The sequence below is a fragment of the Dreissena polymorpha genome, chromosome 4 (assembly GCF_020536995.1).
Source record: "Dreissena polymorpha isolate Duluth1 chromosome 4, UMN_Dpol_1.0, whole genome shotgun sequence".
Classification (NCBI taxonomy): Eukaryota; Metazoa; Mollusca; class Bivalvia; order Myida; family Dreissenidae; genus Dreissena; species Dreissena polymorpha.
The window spans coordinates 58,538,513-58,545,403 of record NC_068358.1 but is presented as its reverse complement, the minus strand read 5'-3'; positions in this window follow the sequence as shown (position 1 = coordinate 58,545,403).

Here is a 6,891-nt window from a genome sequence, read left to right as displayed (position 1 = left end):
TATAGAAATATAGTTCTGTCCAATTGTTCTCATTTGTATAGAAATGTAGTTCCGTCCCATTGTTCTCATTTATATAGAAATATAGTTCCGTCCCATTGTTCTCCTTTGTATAGAAATGTAGTTCCTTCAAATTGTTCTCATTTGTAACGAAATATAGTTCCGTCGGGGTTTTCATTTGTATAGAAATACAGTCAAGCCTTAATTCAGCGGTCAGTCAAGGGAAATGGCCAAAGTGACCGTTGTCCACAGGTGACCGTTGAATTCGGATCACAATTTTTTTTACAGAATTTACTAACATTGAATAATACATAATAACATCTTATAGTTTGATTTAATTTCATATTGTTATTAAACTAAAGCAATGAATTTATCAACGCTAGTATAATTGTTTACTAATGCATATCGATCATTCAGTAAATAAAACTTGTGACGTGCCGTTGACGTCACGTCCGTACAAGTCTTAAAAGCGGATTCGCTTTCATAAACCGATAGTACGGTGATATTGTACCGCTCTAATTCAAAGAAAAAGACGCAAAAAGTTTGTTAAAATTTATTCGTACGCAAACATCACACAAAAAGCATTTTAATTCAACAACCTCATACAAAATACAACGCTTCAAACTCACATTTGCTTTCGATTCATACTTCTCCATAATTTCTCGCTTACGCTTAAGCACACTCTATACTTGCATACGTCCAACACAGAGCTCACTTGCTATTACACGCGAACTTTTTCAGATTCAAATAGTTTCAAACATTTGACTCGCTCCTCTAATGTGAGGAACTTAAGTTTACCACTTATTGTTAATCCGTGATTTATTATTCCGATTGCTTTTAAAAGTGTTGTGAACGCTAGAAAGCTCTTTTAAAGAATGATCCGAAAATGTTATTTTAAAATCGATAGTCAATGTTGTAAGTACAATTTACTAATTAGCGGTCAGTTAATTGGCGATTATTACTTTAAACATGTCAAAAACTCTGACATATTTTCTGTTGAAGAAACTCCCACAATTATCCCCAGAAAACAAACCTTCTCAACACCTTATTATTTGTTTACTCGCAGGGGTCCGAAATTATAATATCAAAGGCAATTACCGCTATCAAACGCTTTAACCGCAAAATAGACGGACAAATGATGTGCAGTGTTTTAAATTTTCGCGACTCAAGACGACTGACGCGTGACCGTTGATTTCAGTTCAAACATGAATTTCGGAGTTGAATATAGTGGCCGTTGGCCGTTATGGACAGGTGGCCGTTAAATTCACGTGTAATATAGAGTGTTTTTCCTTGGGAGGATTCCAGACTGACCGTTGTATGCAGGTGACCGGTAAATTCAGGTGGCCGTTAGGTCAGTTTCGACTGTATAGTTCTGCCCATTGTTTTCCTTTGTATAGAAATATAGTTCCGTCCCATTGTTTCCATTTGTATAGAAATAGAGTTCCGTCCCATTGTTCTCATTTGTATAGAAATATAGTTCTGCCCATTGTTTTCATTTGTATAGAAATGTAGTTCCGTCCCATTGTTCTCATTTATAAAGAAATAAAGTTCCGTCCCGTTGTTCTCCTTTGTATAGAAATGTAGTTCCTTCAAATTGTTCTTATTTGTATAGAAATATATTTCCGTCGGGGTTTTCATTTGTATAGAAATATAGTTCTGCCCATTGTTTTCATTTGTATAGAAATAGAGTTCCGTCCCGATGTTTCCATTTGTATAGAAATAGAGTTCCGTCCCATTGTTCTCATTTGTATAGAAATATAGTTCTGTCCAATTGTTCTTGTATTGTTCTTATTTTATCCAAATGCAATGACAATGTGTGTGTTATTTCATTAAGTTATTATGCCACCATTATGAAGTAAAGTTGGGTTTTCTGGAATCACCATAGTTATCTGTCTGTCTGTCTGCTTTACCATCTATCTGACAGTCAGTTGACACAAACTTGTCTGGAGGCATTCTACTACACTTTTAAACATTCAAGATTCAAACTTGCATAGCGTGTTCCTTTTGATATGAAATTGTGCATGTGCAATTTTTATCATGCTCCGTTACAAATGACCAAAGTAATGTCTCTTCGCTCTACAGGTTATAAAGTAATCCTAGCTTCTTATCAAGAATGTTCTGCGGGTAAAACCTTGCCACATGTACCCTTAGAATCACAAGATCAATAGACTTGTATAGCATTATAACTTAAAACTCTTTTCCACTTAAACCAGAAGGTCCAGTTGGTTAATATTTTGGTATGCAACATTGTATTGTTGTCCTCTACAGTCGTTTGTGCCAATCATGGCCTGATTGTCAAAACTTGCCACAACCTAGAGTTTACATGATGAAAGCAAAGTCGCATATCAAAATAACTTAACAAAACGTTTTCTGAAACACCTGTGTACTTTTTGCTATACATGTATTTCATTGTATAGTGCGTCAATTGAATTTAATGTAATAACTAATGTCAACTGAAATTTTGTGAATGTTTCAGGAATACATTTTTTCCAAAATACATAGAGAGCATTCAAAATATTTCAGCATGGTAATTAACTGCTTCATTCTTCTTTCTTTTTTTTACAAAAATACATCAGAATTTTGTAGTTTTGTATTGTTTTTCAAATCTTATTGTAATGCTTATCAGAGCATTGGAATACTGACAAATATTTATTATTATAAATTGGCACTGGCAGGGTTTTGTGTGCTTTTTAGCTCATCTATTTAAAAAAAAAAAAGAGCTATTGTCATCACCTTTGCGTCGGTATCAGTGTCCGGTTAAGTTTTGTGTTTAGGTCCACTTTTCTCAGAAAGTATCAATGCTATTGCATTCAAACTTGGTACACTTACTGACTATCATAAGGGGACTGAGCAGGCAAAGTTAGATTACTCTGGCGTGCATTTTGACAGGATTATGTGCCCTTTTCATACTTAGAGAATTGAAAATTTGGTTAAGTTTTGTGTTTAGGTCCACTTTATTTCTAAAGTATCAAAGCTATTGCTTTCATACTTGTAACACTTACTAACTATCATAAGGGGACTGTGCAGGCAAAGTTATGTAACTCTGACTGGCATTTTGACAGAATTATGTGCCCTTTTTATACTTAGAAAATTGAAAATTTTGTTAAGATTTGTGTTTAGGTCCACTTTTTTTCTAAAGTATCAAAGCTATTGCTTTCATACTTGCAACACTTACTAACTATCTTAAGGGGACTGTACAGGCAAAGTTATGTACATGGAACTCTGACTGGCATTTTGACAGAATTATGGGCCCTTTATATTTAGAAATTGAAAATTTCGTTAAGTTTTGTGTTTTGGTCCACTTTACTCCTAAAGTATCATAGATATTGCTTTCATACTTGGAACACTTGCAAACTATCATAAGGGGACTGTAAGGAACAAGTTGCATAAATCTGGTTGTCATTTTGACGGAATTATTGCCCTTTTTTGACTAAGTAACTTTGAATATATGGTTAAATTTTATGTTTAGATCGACTTTACTTCTAAAGTATCAAGGCTATTGCTTTCAAACTTCAAATACTTTCATGCTATCATGAGGGTACTGTACCTGGCAAGTTGAATTTTACCTTGACCTTTGAATGACCTTGACTATCAAGGTCAAATTATTAAATTTTGCTAAAATTGCCATAACTTTATTTATGATTAGATTTGATTGATACTTTGACATAACAACTCTTACCTGACATACCACAATAGACTCCACCCAAACCATCCCCCACGCCCCCCACCCCATAATCCCCCCCCCCAATTTTTTTTTCTTCATTTTGTTTTAAAGATCATCTAATAAATGACTACACCCTCACACTTTACCCCCCCCCTCCACCGCCCCCCCACCCATTTTTTTTAAACATGGTTAAAAAACAAAATTTTTTTTTTTATTATTTTATGTTTGAAATACCGTCCAACCATCCCACCCAAAATTATTATTTTTTTGCATTTTTTTTCCTGATTTTGGAATATAATGTAATAAATGACCACACACCCACACTATACACCCCTCTGCACCACACCCCTCCCTGCTTTGTGATTGAAGTATTGAGATAGGTCCCTTCACCTTTAAAAGAAAAATAGATGAGCGGTCTGCACCCGCAAGGCGGTGCTCTTGTTTGCTATTGTGACAAGGGTGTGTTTTTATTGCTAAAATGTTCTTTGTATAAATTATCACATATCATTTATTGTTGTTGTATGTTAATATTTATATTGATTTATTAAAACTCATGCTGCAATGTTAAATGCTGTTTTTGTGTCCCAAGTTAAGCAACAAAATAGATTTAACAGTTACCCTTTTATAATCTTACAATATGCCAAAGTGTGGGATCTATTTATTGCCATCAACAAATAAAACATCATGCACAATTCTTGTTGTAAAAAATACAAATTAAATATTGATCTTATGATAGAAGTATAATGTATCTGTAAACCCTTCCCTTATTTCTCTGTTTCTGTTTTATTTAAAATGATACCTCATTCCATTTTGTATGATTTTAGTTTTGAATGTTATATGCTTGTGTACAGTTAGGTGGCTGTGGTTCATAAACCACACAACATTTGTTATAATTAGGCATTATTATGTGCTGTAGGATTTAGTAATATGCTGTAACTCCAATATAACGCGGATGACGGGGTCCAAGCCACAAGACCACGTTATCATAAAGGGATCAGCATTATAACTTCTGGTTCACTACGTGCTGTGTTGTCATTAAACGCTACTTACATATAAACCCAGACGTATCGATATTTGTAGACACACACACACCGCTTTTCTAGTGTGTATATCGGATAAACAGGGAGAAAATGAAAGTGAATTTTTGTTTACAATAAACCTGCATTTGCATGAATCCATATTGTCTTTATACCATATTTTATTGATATTTGCTTGTTCTGTTTTCCATTGCATTATAGCACACAATATTTAAATACAATGGTCTACAAATAACAATGAAATGAACTATGCCTCGATAAACTCATCAAAGCTGTCAATGATTCAAAAGATGTTAAGCTCATAACTAATAAAAGCATTAGAAGGTAAAGCACAGATAAACATGTACTATTTTTTCACACCTTTATTTGCTTCAAACAATAGATTATCACCGTTACCCTGTCAAATGCCCCAGTCATGGTTAATCTCTAATCAATTATAATTGATCAATTATGCAATCAGCTCAATGGGCATTGCAATATTTGAATTTGATGAAAATGCTTAAGACGGAAATAGAAGGTTTGAGAAAAATCTGGAGCCAAGACCCATTCGCGTTATATTGGATTCCAGGCTATAATGAAGTACATTATATTTGATTTACAGTGCAAAGTTGTACAAGGTACTGAATATAATTCATACTGATCACCTGAACATATTATAATATCTAAAATGATGATTGGAACAATAATTGCATTTTTTCCTAACATTTGTGATTTATATTTATTAGCCGCCACTTTCATTGTTATTATTTGGAATGTTATAAAACTTTGTAAAATTTGTGTTGATTTTCAGGGACCACTTCATCAGAAATTATTGTTTTTATTCATCAACGTTTTTTCTGCTTTAAAACAAATTACTAAGATATACTCACTATCAACAATTACAATATTTTGTTATTAGCCTGAATATTGATATGTACCCAATCTCAGTCCATATTGTACAATGCCCTATTTGGTAACAGTGTTGTAACTAGCGTATATGGCCTGTCAGATGTGCAACTTTTTTTAAAGGTTTTGATCCTTTGAAAGTGAAGGATCAATCAAGCTGAGACTGAGACACGTTTTTTTACCGGTATTTTTAGTACAAAATTGTGATATTCACATTTCAACATTTTACCCTTGTTATTTGATATTAGTGGATTTGCAATAAAAGTAGATTTACATCCTTTAGTTGTGTCTTATTTCTAGTCCTTATCCTTATTGTAAAGGCACTGGATCAACTTTGAATCAATAATACAATTTGTAATAAATGTTCAGCCCTCAAATGTGAACAGTTCTGAGAATAGTCACTACGGTGACAAATGTGGACAGTTCTGAGAATAGTAACTATGGTGACAAATGTGAACAGTTCTGAGAATAGTCACTAGGTGACAAATGTGAACAGTTCTGAGAATGTTCACAACGGTGACAAATGTGAACAGTTCTGAGAATAGTAACTACAGTGACAAATGTAAACAGTTCTGAGAATGTTTGCTACGGTGACAAATGTTCTCCTACTGAGCATTTCATAGTTAAGAACTTTCTTTAAAACTCGTCTGACTTGTACAAAATGTAGTTAACCCTGCATTGACCATAATTGTGTACTAGTTAATCTGTTTTATGACAACTTCTACATCATTAATAATGTTTGAAAGAGACATCATCATTGTAATATTATCTTAAAGGATTTATTTCAGATGTTGTTTTAAACTGGTACCATATGGCAGAGCTGCCCCCACATTTAACGTTTGTTTCAAAACTAACTTGTGTAAAAAACAATCCATATTATTTTGCAAATTTTATCTTTGACCTTTAAATCCATCCTTACATGCTCAAGTTATATCTGAGACTATTCAAGCCTTTTATGGAAAAAATTAACATATGACCTCTTAATTGTGGCCTTGACCTTTGAGGTAGGAGACAGGTGTTACTAGCAACATGTTGTTTAATGGTGATTGATATTTGTGCAAAGTTTTTTCAATGGCATTAGTATACTGACAAGACAGGTAGCTTTACACAGACATGCAGTGCAACTGCAATATGATGGCTTCCTGCGAATATATGTACTAAAAGTACGCAAACCTCACAAAGTGGCGACTATCAGATAATGCTTACTTTGGAAAAGAAGGAGAGCATAATATTGGTTGGCATGGCCATAAGTGAAAGTAAAATAAATTCCATACAAATCATATTCAATTTTCGAATAATGTTCTTGAT